General features: G+C 39.5%; 1 protein-coding gene across 8 annotated transcripts in view; it reads left to right on the forward strand.

Annotated features, from left to right (window-relative positions):
- The window catches only part of LOC309882202 (high affinity cAMP-specific and IBMX-insensitive 3',5'-cyclic phosphodiesterase 8A-like), a 166063-nt gene that overhangs the window by 43882 nt on the left and 108073 nt on the right, over nucleotides 1-14108 (forward strand). The window lies entirely within an intron of this gene.

Below are 14108 nucleotides of genomic sequence, written 5' to 3' on the forward strand. Positions count from 1 at the left end.
AGTGGAGGTTCCTTCCTGCAGCCCCTTCTGGGAGATGCAGTTCATAAAAATCATTTCCTTTTGCTTGCTTTTGCCATTGTGCTCTACCTTTGGTTGCCATTTTTATGTTCCTAATGCTCCTATATGCACCTATAATTTCATTTTTCACAAGCAGTATACCTCGTCTCACTGATGAATTTCACATCAGCTTCTCTTTCAGTACTTATTTTTATTTTTTTTGTGAAGTGCTACTGTTGGGTTAAGGTTTTTAAGGAAAGTCTAGCTTCTTCCCACCCAGTGGCCCACAACACTATCCTAGAAATGACAATCTTTTTTTTGTTTACAAAGAAACATGGCTAGTAAACAGATCTCTCCCTGAAATTCTTTATTTAGTACACACAGTACACTGTTAATCATTTGCACCAAGGTCAATAGCCCTTAAAATGCCATTATTATAAATCAATATCATATTGGAAGAGTATTTTCATAGCTGTGTACACAAAATCAAACCAGAAAAACATTTTTTTCTCTAACTTCAACTAAAAGGCAGTAAACTTCAATCTAGTCTGCCATACTAGAAAAATTGTGTTTTTTATTTTTTATCAGCTTTCAAAATTGCAACGCTTTTTTGTGCTTAAAATGTTTTCCTTGATGACATTTTAAATTGTAGGTATGGTTTTGTGTTGCTTAACCAAAAATAAGTAACATGTTGTGGGCTACTTTTTTTTTTCATAGCACAAAGCATAAATAATTAGTTGATGTTTACATTAATTATAGTTTGGGGATATGAATTTTACTTATCTAAATATGAAGGGAGACTGTCATAAATGACATTAAGCATGGACTCCTAGTTTTGCATGACTCAGCTGGTGCTGACACATTTCGTAATGAAGATTGGACATTTTCCCTCTCTTTTTGTATCCACATCAGTTCAGATAGTTGCTGTAAAAAGGGAATACTTAAACAAGTAGCTGTGATCAAACTGAACTTTGTTCTGAAATGGAAAATGATGACTGCCTGCCGGTGTCTGGGAACTACCCATGGCCCAGTGATGATGGCTCACAAACTTTCCCATGTTAAACTATAGATAGGAGATAACTAGTTGGAAATGTCAGGAATTGTTTCCTTGCTGGGAAATTGCTTTTCTGCCTTACTAGGGATCTTGATGTGGCTTCCCAAAGTATTGAAACACAAGCTAGTTTTGGGGCAGCTTTCTATCTGATGGGCACTGAGTGGGAGGAATCATTACCTTTCCTCCAGACATACTCCCAACAGCTGCCATCATTGCCAGCTCTTTTTTTTTTTTTTTTTCCAATGGCCATGGTCTTGTGCCTCTAATGTAACTAACTGCTATTTTACATCTTCCAGTACCCTTGAGAATTTCCCTCTCTCTCTTGCACTCCCAGAGCTGGTGACCATTACAGAGAGTACTGCAGGTGGTCTGTGGGTGCCTTCTTGCTTATGGAGCCACATCCTGTAACTCCCTACTCTGCAGTCGGGTTTTGGGCCACCGACCATTCCTCTTTGATTTCTTGAGAGTAGTGTCAGTAGACTGAGAGAGGCCTGACTTTCATCTTGATTGCACTGAGATGGGGATGCAGTTTCATGTAAGTGGTGGTATGCAAGTAAACAGAGTGGTGTGCCAGTCTGTTAGACAAAGCCTCTTACTTATATCTTTATACTCATACATTGGAGCTTGAAGCCCATAGAACTACCTGTAAGGCTGGTTTTCTTAGAGCCACTATTAGCTGGTTTGGGCTTTTTTTTTTTTTTTTTTTTTTTTTTTTTCCCCTTCCTTTCTGATACGGCACTGCCAAAAACTGGAGTGTGGTCCGTAATGGTTTTAAAATGCTGAAAATTCTGGTGCCATGTTAGAGCTGCAGTGTGCACACAGGGTAGAGCACAGGTGAATGACCCCTGCTGGCTCGGGGAGCTTGGTGCTGAACAAAATGTTCCGGCCATTTGGAAGCCAGCTGGGTGTCGGTGGCTGGGATGGTCATGGTCATCATTAATGCCACATGCAGCCAAGAGTAGAAATGACATAAAATATGTAATAAAAGGAATTAATATAGGTGAATTTGTAATGTCGCTACGACAAAGCCTGTAAATTTAGGCTTAGCACAAAGCTATGGCAGTGTGTATTGGTGCAGGAGCTTCATCTAGGCAGGAGATAGGTTTGCTTGTTGTAGGGAAGCACTTTGTTGAGCCAGCAATCATTTCTTTTATACTTTATAATATGCCAGTTCAGTCCATGGGAAATAAACCTAAAATCTAATTATTGTGCATATTTTATTATTTGTTCTTTTCCCCTCTTTTTATATTATCTTTCCAGAATACCTCGCCATCTATAAACATTAGGCTATTACATTTTTGAAGCTCATGACAGCATTTTCCATAGCTGTGCATTAGCTGGCATTTGCAGGGTAAATGCCCTCCAACCAGAAACTAAGCAAGCTCAGTCTCTGTGGTACACTAACTCCTCATGTGCCCTGGGATCAAGAGTCCCTAGTCTGTTTTCATGTCACTCACATGATGTTGTTTCACACTTGGAGTACATCAATGGGTCAGCACTTCCTTGCTTTTTTGAAAATGCTTCTCCTTTTAGGAAAAGCAGTTGCTTGATTCTAGCTGCTCTTAGTAAAATAACAGCTTTTTAAGGCTAATAAGTGTATATTTCTAAACTTTTCAGCACCTTTCCAAGCAAAGGCTAGTATCATAGAATTAGAAATTACCTAACAGTAGAAAGAAACTTTAACAGCAACAGCAAATGCAGCACAGATAAACTTATAGGGCTTCCTGGGAAAGGCCTTCAGTATTTTCAGAGATTGCTTTACAACCACCAGATTCCTCTTTAAAAATTCATGAGCTCGATCACATTGTGCCCTAGCAGAAATTTTTGGAGTACAGAAGGATGTTTTACTTAGTGACTTGTGGGTTTGTGTTGCTCAGGCAAGAAGATAAGATGGTCAAATAGAAACTTTGAAAGATGTATAATGGTCAGTCAAGGCCACTATATAACTTGTCTGCTTTGTGACAGATAAGCAACTGGAGTGCAAGGACTACACACGTTTATTAGTCTAAAAATTCTCATTTAGCTTTGTCTAAATTGCAGGAGCATTTTTCTGTGCCTAGAGCTTTTTTTCTTTCTTTTTTTCCCCCTAGATGCAAATGATAGCCAGTCTTGCTGAAGAAAAGTGTTAATCAAAGGCATAATCAATGTGATATTTGGGGAAAAAAAGGAAATAAATATAAAATATATTTATATAAATATACAAAGTATGGAAAACTGTCTCATTCCAATAGTTCAGAATGACTGACTGTACAGCTGAGTAACTTCTGTTCTTGTGGGTGAGTTGTTGGGGAGGGCAGAGAGGAGAGGGCTATGCTTCAGTGAAGAAAACTGGTTTGGGAAGGAAAATGAGTGATGAAACTGGCTAAGTGCCGCTGATGGTACTGCCTTAGCGCCATCATATTTATGTTAGCATGGGGTAGCACATGTAGCTTGTAGATATCTTTATAACTGGTTTTGGTAACCAGTCCAAAAAGGTGGAAAGAATTAGCACTAACAAGAAATCCCATTTTAAAATGTAAACTTTCTGGGACAGGGATCATTTTCTCCTGTATGTTTATAGGGCTGCTGTGCAGTTCAGTGCTTACATAATACAAATGTAAAAATAAAATAAAAACAGTGATGATGATGGCAGGAAGTGGATCCTCTGTTAATTCACTCTCCATAATGACATATGCTTTTCTTTTTAAACTCATTCTCATTTATGCATTAGGAGAGTGCAAGAGTTTCACGTGCAATTAGAAGTAATTTAGTTCAGTAATAGATGACTTGTTCATCTGCTGGCATAATTAATGATAGCACTGGTATTCAGTGTCCCGGTTATTTATAGTTTTAAAAAAATAGCACTTAAAGCTATCAGACTGCAGTTATCAACAGGAGGTGAAATTAAAAAAAAAAAATCAATCTTGTTATGTACAAAAAACGCATTGCTCATTTCCATATATTTGCATGGATATATTTTTATAATCAAATGTATTTGGAATGTATTTTAATCCTTGATGTCTTAAAGTAAAAAAAATAAAAAAAAAAGAGAGAGAGAAAAGCGTGAGGACAATCCACGCTGGCCGTGCAGAGCTGTTTTCTGCATCTGATTTTGCAACCGCACTCCCCAGTACACGGCGTCGCCCTCCCCGCGGTGCCCTGGCTGACGTCAGTGGTGTTACCGCGGGTGAGCCGGAGCCCTCCCAGGGCAGGACACAGCAGTCTAGGGGCAGCTGAAAGCGAGCCAGCCAGATGAATTTCTCTCTTCATAGAAAGTGGTTTTCCTGACCTGTTGCACCGAGGCTGAGAGAAACCAATGGGTCTATCAGAATAAAATGTATCCTGATGTTTTAAGCTGAAACGTTTCTGCTGGTTGCTGAATTGGGTGTCTCTTAGGAAACAAGATATACTAAACCCGAACTAGATAAAATATGCTGACGGTATTCCTTCAAAAACAAAGCTGGGGGGACAGTTCACCACAGCCTCCTAAACCCCAGCCTTTGCAGTGCTCCGGGTGTTGGCTGGAGCAATCCCTTGTGCTTCCTGGGGCTCTGCTGGCCGGACAGTGTGGGCCAGGAGCCCTGGTACTGCAGCTTCCAGGGTAGCCTGAGTGCTTGAGATGGTAGTTCTGGCAGTTAGAAAATAAACAGGAGCTATACAATAATTGAAGTACTTGGGGTATCTTTGGTAAGATCTGGGACCCTAAGTGAAGTACAGGAATCACCTGAAATAGGTCTTGATAGTAAGATATTCTAAAGTATGGTCTAAACCAGTATGGTCTGAGCTGGGACTTCAACTTCTCATAACAATTCTTCTCTTTCTTGCCCGTAAAGGCAATGTCAGCCTATGTTCTGCGAGAACAGTCCCCAGCGAGTGGCTGAGGTGGCCAGCAGCACTGTCTGCAGCAGAGCACTGACCTTAGAGGGGTCTAATGCCCTGGGGAGAAATGGTATTTGTTTGGCTTTTAAATGATTAAATTGGGATTAAGTTGGATATGCAAAAGACTGTCATGTATTTCATGTTCTCAGCTCAAAGATTAAATAACTGTTTCCCAGGATGTAGGAAGAAATCTTGATATGGACCGAAGAGCAGTAGCCTTTTGTTTCCAGGGAAGCCCAGGAGACTTGTGTCTCTGATCCAGCTGCAGAGGGTGTTGTTCATGGGAACGGCTTTGTACAGCTTGATCCTTCCTCGTCTGAACCAGTGAAAAAATCTCTCAGGGTATCTAAAGAGCAGAGGTAGGGTACTAATACGTAGAGGAACGTAAATGAGTTTGGAATGACCAGGCCAGCCTGGGTTAATGAAGTAGGAGAGCTTTGTAAACACCAGGACTCATTTGTGCAGAGTACTGCAGTGATAGAGCTACGCTGCTTCCAGTACCAGAGCAAGCTAAGTCAGTGCTACCTTTGATACTCACTGCCCTGTGTCCTACCGTGTTGATTCCTTCACAAAAAGTTGAGAAGATCAAGCCTTTAATGAGGTATGGACAAGAGCCCACAGCCCTTTTTGTTCAGTGCAGCCTGGACAAGGGCTCTGAGACCACGGCAGGGCATGGCAGCATCTCTGGCACCACGGGACGAGACTGCCTGTGCAGCTCCTGCCAGGAGCACACTAAATCCCAAAGACTGGGGAGTCCAGTGTGTGGGAATCCTACAGGGAGGTCAGCAAGCCTGTGAGGGGTTTTTCTATGCTTGGTCTTGTGATGGAGGGATAAATTGCTGGGCAGTGGCAGAGTTCAGAGTATAACAGGGCAGAGCTCAGGCTCTCCAAGAAGCTGCATACCTCTTCTTCCACGTCTCTTATCTCTTTGATTGTTCCCACATGATTTTGACATACCTTGGTAATATTTGGAGCTCTGTAGCTTGTGTCTCCAGTTGCATGTGCAAATGGTGTATGCAGGCTGGCGGAAAGCAAAGGGGACAGGCTGTTGTTACCCTGCTGTGGGATTGTTTCCAGAAGTGACTGTGTAAAAATGACAGCAGGAGGTTCTTACACTTGTTCTCTCTCAATCACTCTCAGATAAAACTTTGCTTAGTTTACAACTCAAAAGGTGATTTTTCTAACAGCCAATATTTCAAACTCTCACATTTGGGTTTGACAATCAAGCTGTTTTCTGTCTGAATCTTACTTCATTGCCAGTAATAAAAATTCCAGCTCGCTCAGCCATGGTTATATTGGTTTTGCAGAGCTAACAGTAGTAAAAGCTTGTTTTTGTCAGCGAAGTTAGCAAGATTAGGTCTCAAAGAAATGTCACCATGGCAACAGATGTATAGGAAAGTGCTCTTTCTTGTTGGTGACTTATCTTGGACCAAGCACTACTGAAACAACTAAGTGCTTGTTTTACCATCATCAGCCTTTGCTCTTTGCCTTGCCTAGGTAAAGGAAAAAGGATCACGCTGTGAAAGTGTTGTTGAGGCTTATGCAACTGTGCATTACTGACTATTGCAACAAAAACATTCCACGTTATAGGACATACCTCCTTCTTCCTTGGTTTTAGTGCCAATATTTGAATTTTGGACATTAAATCACCTATTATCAAGCAGATTTTTTTTTCTCATGGAATTCTGAAAGCTCCACTTAATTGCTGATGGGATCCATTCTTGTTACAAGCGCTCTGTTTACTATTATTTCCTTTCTTCAATAGCATCATGCAGTTTCTATTCTGATTTAATCCTTCATAGAGGTGACAACTACATTTTGAAAAAAAAAAAAAAAAAGAAACTTTTTGGTTTATAGGAAAATGCAAAATATATCTGCTTAACTTTAATCTGTTTACTTTGCAGTCTGTCACCGGAATTATCCATCTTCCCAGCCTCCTGCTGTTTGTCATTTTCATACTGTTACAGAGATTGTTATCAGCAGACAAATGCTCCTTTGAAGTAGGAGTGTAATTTCAAAATCTTGTGTACATTAGTCCTATTAACAAGCATCTGTTATCTTTTTCCCTTTCACTTTTATACTTTCAGATGTGAACAAGACAAGTATTTCATAGTACCATAAAATAAAAATTTCACAAATTGAGGCAGTGTCTTTTGAAGATAGAGAAAAAGCATATCAACAGTGGAAAAGGCTGTTGCTGCAGTAGAATGATGTAGTCCCTCTGTGATAGCTTCCCTGATCTTCTGTCTGAGAGGAGTTGTGGGATGTCTCTCGGCTTTTTAATTGTGGCACTTATTCTTGCTTATGGTGGTGCAGAAGGCAAGGGAATTGATCATCCCAACCCATGCAAGAGCAGAGCCTGTGCAAGCTATCCTACATTGCCACTGTTGGTGCAAATAAATTGCTGTTTGCAATGAGAACAAACCTTAATGGAGAAAAAGCAAACAGAAAAGATTACAGTATTGTAAATCAGCACGTGTGAACCCTGACAGTGCAATTTGGGGCTGGGGGAGGAGAATGGCTTTCTGTTCTGCATGGACATGGCCTAGCACTAGGCCTTGACCTGAAGCAAGGCTGCAGCCTGCCACCTGACTTGGCCTGTCAGAATAATGTGTCCATGTCAGGCAGGCTGCCTTTCATCTGCCTTCGTGGATCTCGCACGCGGGCAGGCAGCAAACTGTGGGACAGTTGAATTGTTTTAGTATTTAATTACTGTTTTCTGGAGGTACTGAAGCCCATTTGTTACTCCATGACTGGAAGGAGCCTGGTGCATGTGCTAAAGCTGGACGTTCATCTGTTAAATGATGGCATACCTGGGTACACTGGTAAATGCCAGAATTTCTTACATTACAGCTGGAAATACAGTTATCACAAACTTGAAAATATGTTATTTAGTGCTAGTGAAAAATAAATTTCTGCGTTATGACAGAAGAAGGGATATGGCCTTCCAGGGACTCCATAAAAACAGTGTGGTTGATACCAGTAGGAAGATTTCATAGTCTGGTTTCTTTGTAGACTGAAACATCTTTTCCCCTTTAACCAAAGGCACTTTTCTAACAACTGAATCACAGAATATCCTGAGTTGGAAGGGACCCACAAGGATCATCATGTCCAACTCATGGCTTCACACAGGACTACCTAAAAATTAAACCATGTTTCTGAGAGCGTTGTCCAAATGCTTCTTGAACTCCAGCAGGCCCGAGACCGTGGCCACTTCCCTGGGGAGCCTGTTCCAGTGCCCGAATGTAGTGTGCCTTCTGAGTTGTAATTCATGGAGAGCAGATAGGAGACAGATACATGGAATAAATGAGATGCTGTTAGCTTGTAGCAGGAGCAAGATTGTGTCTTGCTATGTAGAGAGCCATGCATTTGTAGTCTCCTGAGAAACCAGTGAAGACTCCTCCAGCAGGGCATGTTTCAGTGGCTGGCAAGTATTTATTATGTGTAGTGTCTAAACTCTTCAGTCTCTAGCCTCGTTAGAGGATAGACACCCATGTCATGTTTTGGAGTCAGTGTCTCCATTAATTAGAGATTCAGGTAATATTCACTTGAGGGTTAAACTGCTCCCAAAGGATTATTTCCAGTGTTGTTTTTCTTCTGCTCTTTCTCCTCCCCAGTATATTTGTTCTGCTAAGAACCTGTTTCACCCCCTGATGGGCTTTATGCCCTACCTTCAGGGACAGTGTTCATTCCTCTTTATTGCAAGGACTGCATTGTCCAACAGAAAGCCCGGCTTGCAGCAATGAGATAAATTAAAATGGGCACTTATTGGTGTGAGGAGCTCCAGACTGAACCGACTTTGAAGCTGTTTCCCAACTGCCTGCTGCTGGGTCCAGCTGTGTGTCCTGATTTGGAGCAGGAAGCATCATTTGGAGATTATTTTGCCTATGAAGTTTGTGCTGTAGAGGTTGTTAGTCCTTGCTGTTGATTCTAAGCCCCAAGCAGATCAATAGTGAACACAGGAACATAAACAAAACCAAATTAGACACTGCCAGTTTGAGGTTTCCCCCTCTGTGGGGCCCTTGTGGTTCATGGGCTCAAGCTGTGAATCAAGGCGACTGTGTTGCCACAGTGATCTCTTAACCAATGGCAAGTGTTGCGTTCCATAGGCTCAGCGTGGCTATTTCATTAAATTTGGCAGAGGAACGTGATTTGCTGGGATCTTTCTAGCACTGCTAGTTTTTCTTGCAAAGTTATCAACTCAAAGGGCTCCAGTGTCTGGGTTCAGTGGGAATTTGGGGTTCGTTTTTTCTTTCTCTTCTTTAGACCAAATGTGTTCGCGTTCCAGGTGTAAAGTTTTGGGATGCTAGTGTGATTTTTTTTTTTCTTAAAAGACTACACAAAACAGATTTTGCACTAAACAGGCTGCCTTTTATAGTCTCTGTTTGTTACAGACTGAGGCCATTTCAGTTTACATTTGCCCCATTCCTCACAGTGAAGATTATTACTTTCTTTTGCCTTTTCCCCTAATCTGTTTGTTTATTCCCATATATTTCTGGAATAGTTTAACTAAAGCTGGGAGTTCAGTGAAACTTTCTGGCTCAGACTGCCTCATGCTTCTGTGCAAAGTATCCCTTCATGACACTCAGTTTGCTGATACCCTTCCTTTGGAAAATGGACTCTTTCCAAGCTTTTTTGGGGAGCTGCAGGAGAGGATACCTCACATTCTTCTTCCTAAATCATTGTAAAAGGCTTCTTCCTGGAGAAGCTCTGCAGGCTCCCACAACCAACAGTACTGAAAACACGCATGACAATAGATATCTCTTCTGATCAATGTATTTTTTTCTTTTTTTTTTTTTTTTCCTTACTGAATTAAAACATGAGTACCCAGTGCTGATTTAGGAGATAACACCTTCTGGATAAAGCAGCAGCCAAGTGGCATTTCTGATGATCTGTATAGTGTACAAATACTCAGAATGAATATCTTAGCTCTTCCTTTTGATGCAGAATTAACCTTTCAGCTGACACATCTGTGCTTTTGGGATTATTCAGATATAGAAAAGTTTAGAAAATGGCCAACATATACATCTTCAGTTTTTTGCTCTACAACTTTAGGTAGCTCAGGCCATGTACACATTGCTAATGAGAAGTGATAGACTTTCAACTGTGCTGTCAGAGTTAGGGTCATTGGCAGCAGAGTGAAGGAAGGCTGCCAGGTACCTGCTGTCTTAGCTGCCTGGGAGAGCAAACCCTCCTGGATCAAATGGTGGTAGATTCTAGGTATTAAAAGAAGATGAGTTTGTTAAATTAAGCTTCCACATTGTTTCTAGTGGCTCTTAAGGCTCTTGAACCATTTGGAGGAAAAAAAAAAAAAAAAAGAATAGTTAGTAGTTCTAGAGAAAAAATTCATAATTCTGGACATGAAAAGCTATTTTCTGGCCCTTGCAAACTGGATAAACTTCTGTGGGGTGAGTGCTCTTGTTTGTGTATGTGGCTGATTAGCATCAGCCCTCTACCCAAGATTGTTGGTCTGTGTCAATCACATGTGGATCTAACGAAAAATGGCATTCTGCAGCCAAGTCCAGTTTCTGATGACTCAGTTGGTAGGGTGTGCAGCCAAGATATGTGCCCTTCAGTGACATGAAAACCACAGCCGTTTGTGGAAAATAGGGCTCTTTTCCTTTCCATAAAGCAAGTGGAGCAAAAGAGTTTGCAAATATGGCATATTTTCTAGATAATAAACTTGCTTTTTAAGAGCATGCTGTGAAAAAGAAAATAATTTTAAAGAAATGTCACTAAGAAAAATAAAGCAATTTATAAGTGTATCCAATTGGGTCAAGTTCTTACTTACACAATGAAGAGATGCAAAATGTCAGTGTGTGGTGTTTAGTAAGAAGCCAGTGTAAGAAAAAAGTTAACTCGTAGGAAAAAAGATTATACAAGGCTGTGAATGTGTCCGTTCTCTTGTCTTAAAGTCAGTCAAGTCTTGCTCTTAACATAAACCAAATTTTGTATTGAAATTGTTATATCCATAGAAATAAATAGTAAGCTGATATGTTTTCTAACCAAACAGAGTAAAAATTTATTCCATGTCAGGCCTGAGATTTAAAGCAAAACAATTTTAAACCAAAATGATTTTAGAAGGACATAAATCCCTTATACATAAATAATTTTTCCCAGTCACTCAGCACTAGCAACATTTAAACCAAATTCTTTTTGAAAAATACTGTTTTTGTGTCTGAATTATGAATGATCAGCATTTCATCATGTGTGAGTACACATTTGTTTGCTAATGCATCTTATTGAAAAAGGAATTTTAAACAGGCATATATCAGTCTTTTTGCATATACCTTGCACTGCAGATAATTAACTATTCTAAAAAAGGATTTTTTTTTTTTTTTTAAAAAAAGGAAAAATGGAAATTTGGAAAAAAATGTGTCTAGACAATCTCCGTGTTCAGATAAGCTTTAGAAAAACAGCAGCAGGAATGGGTTGGGGAGGGAGGAGGACCAGAGGTGGGGTAGCCAAGAGAAAGCGTGTGCGGAGAAGGAGCAGAGCCGCTTTGGGTAAACTCGTGGGTCACTCGTGCAACAGCCTGAATCACACGTTTGTTACAGAAAACTCCGGGTTAGGCTGTGAGAGTGTGGTAATAGCCTTGTCGGTACTGTCTGATGCAACGGGAAATAATTGATGCTCAGACCTTCCCCTCTTTAAGTGAAATCTGTAGGTACTTTGACAGGGATGCCAGGAGTGAGGAAAAACACATTTGATTGTGTTTTTCCCTTTAGTGTACATGCTTAATTCAGTTGTTGGGTGAAAGTGCTCTGTGCCACAGAGGAGTTGGTCAGCAACTGATAAAGTCAGGCTAGAATTGTAACAAAGCTACTTTTTGTATCTTTAAATAAAAAAGAAGTTTTGCCTGAGAAACAACATCTATCTCTGCAGTTAAGCAATAGAGTATTAAAGGTAATTTAAATCTTTAATTACTTTTAGATGTAGAAAAGATTACGTTCTTGGGATGAGTATAAATTACTGAACTTTTTTGCAACTTTTGCAAACAACATCAGCGTTTTCTTCTTTTCTGTGTTAGAGGGATATTCTTAAACCCAGTGTCATTTGCCTTTGGAAAAAAAGGAATGTCTCTTTAAGGACTATGAAATCAGAAGCAGAAGCTAATGCTACCTGGATGAGAAGAGCATTTCTGAAATAATTTTCTGGGTTTTTCTATAATCCCCCCCATCTCTTGTTGCATGTTTTCTGTTGTGTAATGGTACATATTTCTACTCAAACTCAGTCAGCTTTTTAGCAAAAATTGGACCGATTGAATGTCTTGCTTTCTTAAAACAGTGGATTCTGGCTTTTTTTTTTTTTCCTACTTGTCTTCTGAACTGTCAGCAAGGAAGATTTAAGGACTTTCAGTAGAGGTTTAAACGACTGGCTTTCTATAAACATTGCAGCTTTCCAGTTGTATGTGTAATGTTAGACTTGCTGGTGCTTTGTAACAAAATCCCAGACTATTTATTTCCCTCTTTTTAATATTAACAGAACATTTTTGAGAATGGAAATAACATCTTATTATACAGAGCTCTGAAATTTATGGCAGTTTGTGATGTGCTTTAGCTACCTTAGAAGCTTTGTGTAGACAACCAAATCGTAATTTTTAATAGTAGTGCTACTTACGGCTTCTATTTTTAAATTATTAATTTTTTCCTTCTGATGTTTTTAACCATTCTGTTTATCTTAGAGACTTCAGAGCTATCCAGTAATACACTATTAAAATAATAATCCTGATGGCTTGGATATCTGGACAAGGTCTCTAATTTAAAAGAAAACAAAAAAAATTCAGATTTTTAAAACAAGGGATGTTACCTAATCTTTCCCATATGGACATTTTGAAAATGAAAAACAGTTTCTTAAATAGTAATTCTTCAAATGCAGGTAACAACAAAGCTGTGAATTTGCAAAAACAACTGAAATGAAATGAAGACTCCTGGAAGAGTTTGCCATTAAATTAGCTAATAGTACTTGCATTGCCGTCCAGAATGTTGCTTTCAAAGTCTTAAATAAAAACAGTAATAAAGTAGTTATATAATATGGTGTTAGTGAAAAGGGAGATATCCAGAAAATACTGCCTTTAGGAAATGAGTTAATTAGTGAGCTTTATTTCTCAAACTCTAATTTCTGAGATATTTTTGCAGTATCAGAAGATTTTTCTTCTGTTATGGAACTATGATACGGGCAATGATTTTGTCCTTTTATGCCAATATTCTTTTAAAATTAAAACAATTGAAGGGTGTTATCCTTGCTTTTCTACATATAATCCTTCTGTATCGTACCTACTACTTGGCTTATGTTTTTGTTTTTGTTTTTGTTTTTGTTTTTTCTGAACTAAGAGAATTTTCTTAATGCCATACATCTGTGGGAAATGTGCTGAGACAATGGAAGGAGTGATGGGTCAGCAGCCAGTTTTTTCCCAGTAGTGCTCGTGTGCAGCTCATCTAAGGCAACCTGGTTTCCTGTCCTGTGTAAAAAACTGAGAGACCTCACGAAGCTGAAGCCAGTAAGGTTCAAATGAAATTGCTTTAAATTAACCGAGGCCAAAACAGACGTAATTTTATAGGAATTTATTTTATGGTGGGGTTTGTAGAGTCATTTGCTGTAAATGTTTCCTGATGCAGTACACTAGCAAGCACTTTTTTTGTTTTATTGTTATTTTATCAGACTTCAAGCATTGGCTTTAATTTGTCGTTTTTGGTCTGCCTCAGGGTAATGTGTGTTTGTGCTTGGCTGTGTGTGAAATCTTCAGCCCAATGGGTTCCATTGTTTGTAGGTGTGGTACCTTTATGAAAGACTTATTTGGCCTATGTTAAAGCCCTGGAAATGTTTCCTGTGAAAATCTGTAATACCTTGGGACCAGGAACTTGACAGTTATCTGTAGTTTGGTGGGTCTAGGCTGTCCTGAAGAATTGTGTCTGATGTGAGGCTCTGTGGAAGAAACATTGGGCAAGGATTTTTTCTTGATGGGTGGCTCTCTTTATTAGTTTTGTTTGTTTGTTTTAATTTTCTGACTGTAAATATTTTTCTATCATATAAATGATGTTGACATTATATGGGAACATGCAGTGGGAGGAGAAAATTAACATTAGATTATTTAATCAAGGGAGAAATTGCTGTATACTGTACATTTCAGTAAGCATGCTGCTCACAGGGAAGGGAAAAACTGCAGAAGAATTTGAAGAAATCACATTTGTGTCAAGTT

The sequence above is a fragment of the Aythya marila genome (genome assembly GCF_965140915.1).
Source record: "Aythya marila genome assembly, chromosome: 11".
NCBI lineage: Eukaryota > Metazoa > Chordata > Aves > Anseriformes > Anatidae > Aythya > Aythya marila.